The following is a 13,647-nucleotide window of genomic DNA, read 5'->3' as shown; positions in this document are numbered from 1 at the left end:
TCCATGGACCCATTGAAAGTCAATGGGTCCGCAAAAAAAAATTGAAAACGGCACAACGGCCACGGATGCACACAACGGTCGTGTGCATGAGGCCTAAAGTGGTTCTATTTTGCTATTAATAAAACACCCATTTTGGCTAAAAACCTTTAATTGCGGCCTAGTCTGGATCTGTACGTGTGAGATACACCCTTTACATACTGTGGTTCTATTCTGCTATTAATAAAACACCAGTTTTGGGCAAAAATATTTAATTGCGGCTAAGTTTGCATCTGTACGTGTGAGATACACCCTTTATATACTGTGGTTCTATTCTGCTATTGATAAAACTACCAATTTGGGCAAAAATCTTTAATTGCGGCCTAGTCTGCATCTGTACGTGCGAGATACACACTTTAGACACTGTGGTTCTAATCTGCTATTAGAAAAACACAAATTTTGGGCAAAAATATTTAATTGTGGCCTAGTCTACATCTGTACATGTGAGATACACACTTTAGATACTGTGGTTCTATTCTGTTATTTCAAAAACAGCCATTTTGGGGAAAAAACTTAAATTGCGGCCTAGTCTGGATCTGTACGTGTGAGATACACACTTTAGATACTGTGGTTCTATTCTGTTATTTGAAAAACAAAAATTTTGGGCAAAAATTTTGGGCAGAACAAGTACAGGCAATAGTAGATTGAGTTGCTGACCGTGCCACCAGTTCCTTCACATTGTCTCCCACCCAGTCTCCTGCTGAAAGATCAGAGTTGGCACCTGCAGTTGATGTCCATCAGGCTTTCACCTCACTCCCTTGCAAATCAGCCAAGCAGTCTGAGCCCCAAGTCATGCAGCAGTCTCGTCTGCTTTTTGATGACTCTGTTAGCAGGGTTTCCCAGGGCCATCCACCTAGCCCTGCCCCAGAAGTGGAAGAGATTGGGTGCACCGATGCCCAACCACTTATGTTTCACGATGAGTACATGGGAGGACCATCGCAGCATGTCTCGGATGATGACGAAACACAGGTGCCAACTGCTGGGGCTTTCGAAAGTGTGCAGACTGACAAGGAGGGCAGGGGTGAAGATTATGTGAAGGACGATGAGGTCCTCGACCAAACATAGAATCAAGGTAATGTGAGTGACCTGTGTAGTTCGGAGGAAGAGACAGTGGTCGCACAGAGCCACCAGCACAGCAAAAAAGGGAGCAGGGTGCAAAAGCAGAGCGGCCGTCCCCTAGACAGTACGCCTGCTACTGCCCACTGCAGCAAGGGACGAGCACACCAAAGCCAGCTCCAAGGAGTTCCCTGGCATGGCAGTTCTCCAGACAAAGTGCTGACGACAAGACACGAGAGGTTTGCACGCTGTGCAATTAGAGCCTGAAGCGAGGCATAAATGTTCTCAACCTGAGCACAACCTGCATGACCAGGCATCTAAGTGCAAAGCACAAGCTGCAGTGGAGTAGACACCTCAAAAACCAAGAAAGGTCTCTGGCTCCTCCTGCTTCCTCTTCTGCTGCAGTGCCACCTGCCACCCCGCAAACAGTGGATCTGCCAGCAACACCACCATCTGGGTCACCAAGCATCTCCACAATGTCCCACGGAAGCGTTCAGCTCTCTATCTCCCAAACACTGGAGCGGAAGAGGAAGTACCCCCCTACCCACCCGCGATCCCTGGCCCTAAATGCCAGGATTCAAAATTACTGGCCTTCGAAATGCTGTCATTCCGTCTGGTGGAGACGGAGAGTTTTAAAGGCCTTATAGCAGTGGCTGATCCACAGTACGTCATGCCCAGCCGCCACTACTTTTCCAGGCGAGCCATCCCTTCCCTTCACAACCAAGTGAGGACAAAATCAGGTGTGCACTGCGCAACGCCATCTGTGGCAAGGTGCACCTCACTACGGATACGTGGACCAGTAAGCATGGTCAGGGACGTTATATATCTATAACAGAACACTGGGTGAATGCAGTTGTGGCTGGGCCTGAGGCGGATAGCAGTTTGCCGCATGTCCTTCCATCACCAAGGATTGCAGGGTGCTTCAGTTTGCCTCCTGTTGCTTCCTCCTCCTACTCTGCTTCCTCGTCCTTCACCGCCTCCTCATTCGGTCAGCGTAACATCTTCACCACCAACTTCAGCACAGCCAGGGGTAAACGACAGCAGGCAATTTAAAAACGTATCTGTTTGGGGGACAAACCGCACACCGCGCAGGAGCTGTGGACGGGCCTTGAACAACAGACCGATGAGTGGTTGGTGCCAGTGAGCCTTAAGCCCAGCCTGGTGGTGTGCAATAATGGGCGAAATCTCATAGAAGCTCTGGGACTAGCCGGTTTGATGCACATCCCTTGCCTGGCGCATGTGCTGAATTTGGTGGTGCAGAGATTCCTTAAAAATTACCCCGATATGTCAGAGCTGCTGCATAAAATGCAGGCCATCTGTGCGCACTTTCGGGGTTCTCACCCTGCTGCTGCTCGCCTGTCAGCCCTGTAGCGTAACTTCGGCCTTCCCGCTCACTGCCTCATATGCGACGTGCCCACAAGGTGGAACTCCACTTTGCACATGCTGGCCAGACTGTGCGAGCAGCAGCAGGCGATAGTGGAGTTTCAGCTGCAGCACGCACGGGTGAGTCGCTCTGTGGAACAGCACCACTTCACCACCAATGACTGGGCCTCTATGCGAGACCTATGTTCCTTATTGCGCTGTTTCGAGTACTCCACCAACATGGCCAGTGCCGATAACGCCGTTCTCAGCGTTACTATCCCACTTCTATGCCTCCTTGAAAAAACGCTGCTGGCGATGATGGAAGAGGATGTGTCACAGGATGAGGAGGAGGAAGAGGGATCATTTCATAGGGTTTCCGTCCAGTCATTCACAAGTGACTCCGAGGGTGAGTTCCTGCACCCACAAATGCCAGGTACACAATTGTCCAGCTAGGGCAAAGTTCTGGAGGATGACGAGGTGGAGGATATGGAGGAGGAGGAACCTTGTTCACAGCAGGGTGGCACCTAGACCAGCTCAAGGCCATCACTGGTGCGTGGCTGGGGGCATACAGAGGACACAGACGATACACCTCCCACAGAGGACAGCTTTTGTTGCCTCTGGGCAGCCTGGCACACATAAACGATTAGATTCTGCAGTGTCTCCGCAACGATCGCCGAGTTGCCCACATTCTAACTTGTGCTGATTACTGGGTAGCCACGCTGCTGGATCCCCGTTACAAGGACAATGTATTTCACACTCTTTTGGAGTGTACCCTAATTTAAAAAAATAATAATTAAAACCAAAAACCAGTGTTGGCTACCTCGTCCGCATCAGTATGTCCGTTCCGTTGCCCCGCAAAAAAAATTGTGCATGTCCTACTTTTTTCTAGTTGGCGGACAAGGATAGGCATTATTACAATGGATCGGAAAAAAAAAACAGATCTGCAAAAACAAAAACGGATGCTGTACGGAATGTCATACGTTTTTTTTGCGGACCGCAAAACACATACGATCGTGTGCATGTAGCCTAATGCTTATAAAGAAAAGCGAATAGCTACAAGCTGCATGGTAGAGGTGGTTTGCTGAAGAAAAAAGAAAAAATAGCAAGAAAATGTGCATGCATACATTTGATGGTATCTATACAGCTAAGAATAAAGAACATGTCGATGCATACACAGGGCCACATCTCGCCTCAGGTGGCAGGTGGTCCCGGACGTTCAACCTTATAGGTCACAGGCAATGACATCTCCGCTTCCTTTCATATATGCCTGATATTTGAAGATCCCGCCTCTGGAAGTTGCACTTATCCCCAGCCAGCTGGTTGCCGCATACAGGCAGAGAATCAATGAAGAATTAGCCTCAACTGTCTACATTCTCTTCTATGGGAGTCACAAAAAATGTTTAAATACATTGTACCATACTAAGTGCCAGAAATTCAACATAAAGGACACAGAAATGTAATGAAATTAGGTGGTATACATAAAAAAAACTAGGGTCTAATAGTAAAGACCAAATTAGACCCCCATTAGGGTGCTGGGTTTTTACTCCTGAGGATAAGAGTTTGATATTTTATTCCCCTTTCATGTGCTTTCCATTTCCCTTTGGAAAATGTTCCTTTCACCATAGCAAACGTGATCAGATATCATATATAAAGGGGAATTTGGCCACCATGCCGATCGTGCAAATACTTGAGGTTACAGATATTAGGTGGGCTTCCTGCAGCCCTCTGGCAGCTGGGCCCCATTGGCAGCAGCACCACTTTCAACCGCATCCAGCTGTTAGCTCACTCCACCACCATTCAATCTGTGACTTGAGGTTCAGTAATTACAGGCGCGATGAAGTGACATCATCAGGCTTGATTTGCCTAGCCATGTCTGCACTGAGAGATTTGCTCCTTTTTGAATATTCATTTTGAAGGCACTAAAGGGGCAGCATATTATGTTGAGGATACCTAAGGGTCATTTTTCTATTTTGGTGGTGCATAAGGTGGCCTAATATTGTGTATGGAACACATATGGGGGCACTGTACTGTATGTGTGCCACATAAGGAGCCACTATATTAGTGTCAGCAGTGGAGCTTAGTGATTTGAACGGGTGAGCTTAGCAGTGCTACAGGGGCTCTCAGACATGACTTTGCTTGTGACCTCATTAATGCTAAAACCATCTCTTATATTATACCATACTGTATATTGGACTTGACCTGTGATACAGAACCTCACATAGAACTATGCACGTGGATGTATTAGGGGTCATTTATCAAAGACAGGTATCTTAAGTTGGTCTTTGATATCCCCTGTGCCACCAGAGGATATGCTAAAATTATTACTAGGTTAAAGACTCATAAATTAGGCGCATTATCCGACAGGCCATGCTCCTAGGCTGAAATCTCTGCCAGCTTCTAGCAGACGGCCCTGCCCATATAACTCCGCCAAGACACCCTCTTTTGAGAAAGTCTTGAGGGTAGTGTCGAGACGTCACTTGCAATACTTAATTTAGGTTTAATGTTCCATGGCTTTAAAAAATTGACTTTTTTATGCCAATACTGGAGTAAGGGTATCATACTAAATAACCTTCATTATGCATAGTTATACATTACATGCAGTATTATGGGAGAAATGCACACAACCGTATGCATAAGGCCTATGTAACTTGAAGAAGTATTAAAACTGGAGACTCTCCTAAAAGCCATGTAATTGGTTATTCTTCACTCACAGGGGGATCATTATAAAATGAAGAGAGCATATATAAGAAAACTATATAATATGTCACTGGAGGAATATTAATAATTTCTTCTATTTTTATTATGTGATTACAGTTTTGCACATGGCATATTATTGTGTTGGTTTATATTGTAATGAGTTCCTGGAGATTTTAATAAAGTAAATTCAATTATAATAAATGGGAATATGGTGATTTACAGTAATTATTAAAATTTGATTCATCCCTTGTTAACCAGCAAATGTAACACAATCTCAGACGTTCATAGATGGCTAGGCTCACTGGAAGAATTAAAATTCTGCAGGAGCTAAGGGTGTGCTATTAATTAAACATAAAAAAATTCACACGACAAGTCTTGTTACAATATTATATACTTTATTATCGCCCACAGTATGTGTCAAACGTGAAGAAAGTTAAATGATGCTAGAGCCTAATTTTGTCCCACATTTTGACATATTAAGGCATGCCCATTTCCAACTAAACCTTTGTCAGATGAAAGGGAAAAGGTGTCTGAAACAAAGAATAGATGTGGTGCCAGGCATGCATGCTACTTTTTGGCGCATATTGTATGTGAATTCTACTGCATTTTTGTAAGTATCATAAATATCACCTATAATATCCTTGAGCAGAGCTCTAATACTATTAAGGAATTAGTAATTTATTTATTTAATTAACAGCCCCATTAAAATTGGAAAAACCCTCCCAAAAATGTCACTCTTTTTTATTGTAGATTTTTAATGTGTGTCTGCAGTAATTCTTGTTTACCCCTTAGTGACAATTCTTTTTAGCCTTAAAGAGGACCTTTCATCTGGCAAAAAATTGTGAACTAAGTGTCATGATATATACAGCGGCACCCAGGGATCTCACTGCACTTACTATTATCCCTGGGCGCCGCTCCGTTCTCCCGCTATGCCCTCCGGTATGTTCGGTCACTTGGATATAGTAGGAGGAGACTGGCCAATCACAGCGCAGAGCTCACAGCCTGGGAGAAAAAAACCTCCCAGGCTGTGAGCTCTGTGCTGCGATTGGCCATCGCTACAGCCTGGAAGAATGAGACGCCCAGGAGAACAAGGGCAGTCTCCTCCTACTATATTCAAGTCCCCTAAGTCTCCGCCTACTATAACCAAGTGACCGAACATACTGGAGAGCATAGCGGGAGAATGGAGTGGCGCCCAGGGATAATAGTAAGTGCAGTGAGATCCCTGGGTGCCTCTGTACAGATTATGACACTTAGTTCACAATTTTTTGCCAGGTGAAAGGTCCTCTTTAAGGACCAATAATATTTTCCCCTTTTGTGCTTCAGCAGCCATAACTTTTTCATTTTTTGTTCTATATTTTTTATTTTATTTTGCGGGATTAGTTGAAGGTTCTTTAGAAACCATTTTGGCGTATATGTAGTATATTAAAGGGAACCTATCATGTGGATATTTGATTATAATCTAGCTAATTATATACAATCATTAACTACTAAAAAGTACCTTAGCTGTATTCACTTACTGGTGTGACAGATGGTTACCTCATAATATACACACAAAGATGCTGCATGCTAATGAGCTGATTGGAGTCCAGCGTGATGTCATTGAGTCCAGCGTATATTTAATTCAGAGCTGTAGCCACTCCCCTGCCCACCTGCTGCTGATTCATATGGAAACAAACTGTCATTCAGCAGCAGGTGGGCGGGAAGACTCAGGAGCTCATGAATATTCATGACTCATCATTATCAGCTGGAGCTTTTCAATACAAGATGTTGGCAGATTGACTGGGTTAATTAAAGAAAGTGACCCAGCATTTTGCTAAAAGAATCAGTCACTTATTTATGTTGCCCTTAGTTAGGACACCATAAAACTGGTGACAGGTTCCCTTTAAATAACCTTTATTATTTTACTTTTATGGGAAAAAAACCTGCAATTTTTACATTATTTTGTAGATTTCTTTTTACGGTGTCCACTGTGTGGTAAAAATAACATAATATTATTATGTGGGTCCGTACAGTGATAATAATGTCATATTTCTGCATATTTTCCTTTCTCATAGCCTTTATATTTATATATTTATAAATTCTGCCTCCCTCTCATATTCCTATTTTTCTGTACAGTTTCTTTTAATCCTTAAAAATGGACTCCTTGGGACATTCTCTAATCAGCACGGTAAATGACAACTCTCCCTAGCAATAAAACTATTTGCATCAGTGGGCTTGTTAAACGTTTATGTATAATATCCTACCTCCTTCGATATATATTAATAAATCCCAAAAAGTAATTTCTTTATCACTAAAAGTTGAGGTAAACGCTAAATAAAATTTATTTTTATTTATATCTATTAATAATTCTTGCAATTTATCTCCCCCCTCCCATATAAACAAAATGTTGTTGAAAAAGCGCCGCCAGAGGACGAGGCCTGACCGCGATGGGGACGAAGTTCTCACCAGGGTTCGCAAATCTATATGTTGGATAGTGGGAACATCAATTCATCCATCCCAAGGGTGAGCTCTGGGCGGGCCTCGTCCTCTGGCAGCGTTTTATCGACCACATTTTGTTTATATGGGAGGGGGGAGATAAATTGCAAGACCTTTTTTAAAAGATATTAATAAAAATGATTTTATTTAGAGTTTACCCCAACTTTTAGTGATAAAGAAATTACTTTTTGGGATTTATTAATATATATTGAAGGAGGTATGATCTATACAAAAACGTTTAACAAGCCCACTGATGCAAATAGTTTTATTGCTAGGTAGAGTTGTAATTTACCGTGCTGGTTAGAGAATGTTCCAATTAGTAAATTTTTAAGGATTAAAAGAAACTGTACAGAAAAATAAGAATATGAGAGGGAGGCAGAATTTATGCAAAAGAAATTTGAATATAAAGGCTATGAGAAAGGAAAATTAATGCAACAAAGGATAGAAATAGGCCAATTGAACAGACAAATTTACCGAAAGAGAAAGAGATAATAAAAGAAACAGAAGAAGAAAGAAATATAAATTCCCTCACTAATAATACCCTATAATAGCCAAGCGCCACAGTTCAAAATGCATTGGAACACCCTTAAGGGGGTAAAGTAATTGGGGAACTTATCCCAGTAGAGGCGAAATTTGTATTCCGCAAGGCTAGAAACATAGGGAATTTTAATTGCATCCATGAGTAAATGTACACGAACACAAATTGGCCAGGGAAAACAGGACAAAAAAGAAGGCCAATTACGTGGATTTTGCCCATGTTAAAAATGCATGGGATGTAAGAAAGTACGGGACAACAAAATTACAACGCATGTAGAAAGCACAGTAAATTCATATAGACAGGACATCAAGCAATTCATAACCTGCTACAGTAGCGGTACAATATATAATAACCTGCCCTTGCAATAAAATATATGTTGGCCGTACAAAGAGACAACTGAAGAAAAGGATAGGGGAACATATATATAACATACAGAGAAAACATGAAGGACATCCTCTGTCATGTCACTACAGAGAGAAACATAATAGGAATTTTTCTGGCTCAAATTTTTGTGGAGTGGAATTGGTTAGGCAGAATAAAAGGGGCGTAGATTTCATAAAAGAAATGTCTAGAGCCGAATCAAAATGGTTTTTTTAATATGGATTCCTTGATACCAAACGGCCTAAATGCTGGAATAGAGCTCTTTGCGTTAGAGTAAGGCAGCACTGTAGGGGTTAAAGAGGAGTACCTATGGAGCGCATAAATAGGGAGCACTAGAGGAGCCCTGTAATACTCCCTGAGGAAGGACAGCGTCTGTCCGAAACGTGTTGGAGGTTTTTTGGCACCTGCAGCATTCCGTAGCTGCAGGAGTGACGTCACTAGTGGTTTGAACAATGGCAACTAGCCTACTCCGTTCTACATAGCATCGCGTCAACGGCCGGGGCACAATCTGTTAACCTGAAAAAACGTACCTACTAGTGGTGAGAGCCTGGACTCACAACAAGAAGACACGAACTCCAGCACTGAAGCGCTGTTTTGGAAAGTGAACGCTGTAGGATCGTGTGGTATGGCGGGGAAGACAAGCTATAAGGTACGTGAGCAATTGCATGTAACAAAAGTTCTTACTACTTCCCCTTTTCTCCCTATTGGCTATGTCGGCTTTTTTATGGTCTGGCACTTTTTGTCTTTTACATTTATAATTTTAAATTGGCTCATTTCTGATATTTGCATGAAGTAAGCCTTCACTGTCCCAAAAAAGACATCTTTGTTCTTGATTTCTGAGATGTCTTTAGAAATTATTTGAAAGACAGAACTGCACAAGAAAAGCAACAGAGGAATAAAGAAAAGGGCACTGTGTCACAGAAGAAAAACTAATTTGCAATGCTTCTCAAAGGGCATGAAATAAACAGAACTACCTTGACATTATACTAACAAAAAAATCTAAAGCTAAATAAAGAATAATTGAATCAGCATAAACTTGTCTTCTAAAGGTCTGAGTCCAGAATCTTTGTTGAGCATTTGATTTTTGATGTTTTTGTTTTGTTTAAAATCATAGAGCAAAGAGAGAAAGGCTAGAATGCTTCTCTGGATACCTGGGCACACCTGTATATATGATGTCTGGGAGTACTCTTCCTCAATTATGAATATCACCTAGTATGTGTATTTACATGTATGGAGTATTGTAGGCCAGGTAATAATCCTCTGCGTTTCTGGGAAAGATATTAAAATTATTTTTTCCTAAGCCTATCGGATGTTAGCAGGTTTAACATGTGCTAATTTTCATATATTTTCCCCAGAAACCCAGAGGAGCGTTGACTGGCTTAACAATACTCCTCATGCATACTTGGCGAACTCCATCAGGATAAATACTACAGCAACCAGGGCCTATGATGTCTGTGTTCTGCTCTGTTAAAGGATAGTTACCTACAAAGGGTTGGGTTCCTGGTATGAGATACTCTGTTTTACATTCCTGTTGGAAAAGAGACTAACTTGCATTTTTCTGTTCCAGAGAAGCATTATGTGAAGACACAGTACAGCAATAGATGGAAAATCTTATTATGAAAAAGCGCTTATTGAGCAGTTTGAGGCTACCACCAGCGGAAAATATTAGAATAAAAAAACACTGATTGAACACTTTGAAGCTACCACCAGTGATGGCCAGTTCGCATTGTTCACCCGCAAACACATGTGGGCTGCCATCTTTTCTCACAAGTCCGGCGAGGCACAGGTAAGCCCTTACCTGTGCCTGTGCCGCAAGCAGGTCTGAAACAAATGCAGTCAGCGGGAGCAGGCAATTTCCGAGAACAGCTAGATGAAGGCCCCCGGCGGCTGTTCTCCGAACTGCCTGCTCCCGGTGACCGCATTTGATTTCAGACCGGCTCATGGCACAGGTAAGGACTTACCTGTGCCTCGCCGGACTCGATTTGTCGCGAAACCGAATTTCATCGTGCTTCGTTTTAACAAATTGATTTTACCTGAAATGGCGGCAAAAATTTAAAAATATCATACTTACCCCATCCATTTGAGCAGAAAAAGGCAGCCACGACCATCGTGCTTGAAGTGTGCAGTGACTAGAGATTTTTTTTTTATTCGATTCGTCCCGTTCGTCAAATTTTTACAAAATATGTGGTACGATACAAATTTATTTGCGGCAAATTACGTTAAAAAACGGCTATTTCTGGACTGCAGAGAGCCTTTATAGGGGTGTAGAACACTGTGCCTTGCAGTAACATGCATAGGGAGTCTGCTGTAGTAGTGAAATAATACTGTGAGTCAGTATGACATGCAGATGACAGGGGCCGCTCTTAGGGCTCATTCACATAAGCGTGTGTGTTCCATTCCATGCACTGGGGCGGCAATTTGCGGTCCCCAATGCACGGAGAACGTTTGTGAGGCCTCCGGGATGGATCCTGACCCATTCAACTTGAATGGGTTTGCTTCCCTCCGTTCCGCAAAAAACATAGGACATGTCCTATCTTTTTGCGGAACGGAAGTACGGAACGTAACCCCACATAATCATTCTGTAGTGCTTCTGTGGGGTTCCGTTCCATGCTTCTGTTCCGCACCGCTCCGCATCTCCGGATTTGTAGACCCATTCAAGTGAATGCACACGGAACAGTGTCCGTTTATTGCGGATCCGCATATGAGGTCCACAATACAGCAACGGAACCCATACGTTTATATGAATGCCTTAGAATCACTGCATACTTCACTTATTTAGGCAGTCATGGGACCAAAACTGACCAAATAACTGAAATATCAACTCAGCCTTACAGGAAGCAGTTAGCGTCAAGAAGAAGCACACTCTTTTTACACCCTCATCGGCTAATTCCACATAGATGTCTACAGAACCTCTTCTATTAAAAGCTTATACAAGTAGAGACCCCCTGGCAGAGTGGAGAGGGTGTCAGCAGTAAGTTTGTGTTGACGTCACTGATTAATGTTCCCTATTCTCTGATCCATCAGTATTGCTAATGCCAAAAAAAAAAAAACAGGAGTGGATCTAAAACAGAGATGACACGTGAATGGAATATTTGCATGTCTTCTGTGTTTTGTACCCACTCCTGCTTTTGGCTACCAAATTATAAGCCAATTCTGATGGGACCATACAGGCATTAAACGTGCTACATAGGAAGGATCCATTGTGCGTCTCATCAGAAGAAGTATCAAATAAATAATGATGTATAATTACTATGTATAAATATATCAGGGGTCAGTACAGAGATCTATCCCATCATCTGTTTATCCCCAGGACTGTTACTGTGATGAGGGGACATCCTCTGCGTCTAGAGGAAAGAAGGTTTGTACACAAACATAGAAGAGGATTCTTTACAGTAAGAGCAGTGAGACTATGGAACTCTCTGCCTGAGGAGGTGGTGATGGTGAGTACAATAAAGGAATTTAAGAGGGGCCTGGATGTATTTCTGGAGTGTAATAATATTACAGGATATAGCTACTAGAGAGGGATCGTTGATCCAGGGAGTTATTCTGATTGCCTGATTGGAGTCGGGAAGAAATTTTTTATTCCCCTAAAGTGAGGAAAATTGGCTTCTACCTCACAGGTTTATTTTGCCTTCCTCTGGATCAACTTCCAGGATGACAGGCCGAACTGGATGGACAAATGTCTTTTTTCAGCCTTATGTACTATATAACCATATGTTACTATGTTACTATGTCAGCCAAGCCAAAAGGCAAAATAGTGGCCCAGTCATGAAGTGGGGAGAGTGGGAACAGCAAGAGAAGTTCACAGAGTAGACCTATGACATAGTGGTGTAGTGGAAGCAGCATGAGGAGACCACAGAGTGGCACAATGACAGGGTCTGGAGGTGAAAGCAGTATAAGAAGGCCACAGAGTGGCACAATGACCGAGTCTGGAGGTGGCAGCAGCAGAAGCATCAGGAGGAAGCCACAGAGTAGCACAATGACCGAGTCGAAAGGTGGCCGCAGCATGAGTAGGCTACAGAGTGGCACAATGACAGAGTCTGGAGGTGGCAGCAGCAGCAGCATCAGGAGGAGGTCACAGAGTGGCACAATGAACGAGTCTGGAGGTGGCAGCAGCAAAAGCATTGTGAGGAGGCCACAGAGTGACACAAAGACAGAGTCTGGCAGTGGCAGCAGCAAGAGTTGGTCACAGAGTGGCACAATGACCGAGTCTGGAGGTAGCAGCAGCATGAGGAAGTCACAGAATGGCACAATGACAAAGTGTGGAGGTGGCAGCAGCATGAGTAGGCTACAGATTGGCACAATGACTGAGTCTGGAGGTGGCAGCAGCATGAGGAAGCCATAGAGTGGCACTTTAACAGAGTCTGGAGATGGCAGCAGCATGAAGCCGCATGAGGAAACCAAAGAGTGCCACAATGACAGAGTCTGGAGGTGTTGACAATAGCAGCATCAGAAAGAGGCCACAGAGTAGCACAATGACAGAGTCTGGAGGTGAAAGCAGCAGCAGCATCAGGAGGAAACCACAGAATGGCACAATGACAGAGTCTGGAGGTGGCAGCAGCAGCATCGTAAGGAAGCCACAGAGTGGCACAATGACCGAGTCTGCAGGTGGCAGCAGCATGAGTAGGCCACAAAGTGGCACAATGACTGAGTCTGGAGGTAGGAGCAGCAAGAGCAGGCCACAGAGTGGCACAATGACCGAGTCTGCAGGTAGCAGCATGAGTTGGCCACAGAGTGGCACAATGACTGAGTCTGGAGGTAGCAGCAGCATGAGGAAGTCACAGAATGGCATATTGATAGAGTGTGGAGATGGCAGCAGCATGAGTAGGCTAAAGATTGGCACAATGACTGAGTCTGGAGGTGGCAGCAGCATGAAGAAGCCATAGAGTGGCACATTAACAGAGTCTGGAGAGGGCAGCAGGATCAGGAGGAAACCACAGAGTGGCACAATGACAGAGTCTGGAGGTGGCAGCAGCATGAGTAGGCCACAGAGTGGCACAATCACTGAGTATAGAGGTTTCAGGAGCATGAGGAAGCCACAGAATGGCACAATGACAGAGTCTGTATTTGGCAGCAGCATGAGGAAGCCACAGAATGGCACA

The sequence above is a fragment of the Bufo gargarizans genome, chromosome 4 (genome assembly GCF_014858855.1).
Source record: "Bufo gargarizans isolate SCDJY-AF-19 chromosome 4, ASM1485885v1, whole genome shotgun sequence".
Taxonomy (NCBI): Eukaryota; Metazoa; Chordata; class Amphibia; order Anura; family Bufonidae; genus Bufo; species Bufo gargarizans.
The sequence above is the reverse complement of the archived record's forward strand: the minus strand, read 5'-3'. Positions refer to the sequence as shown.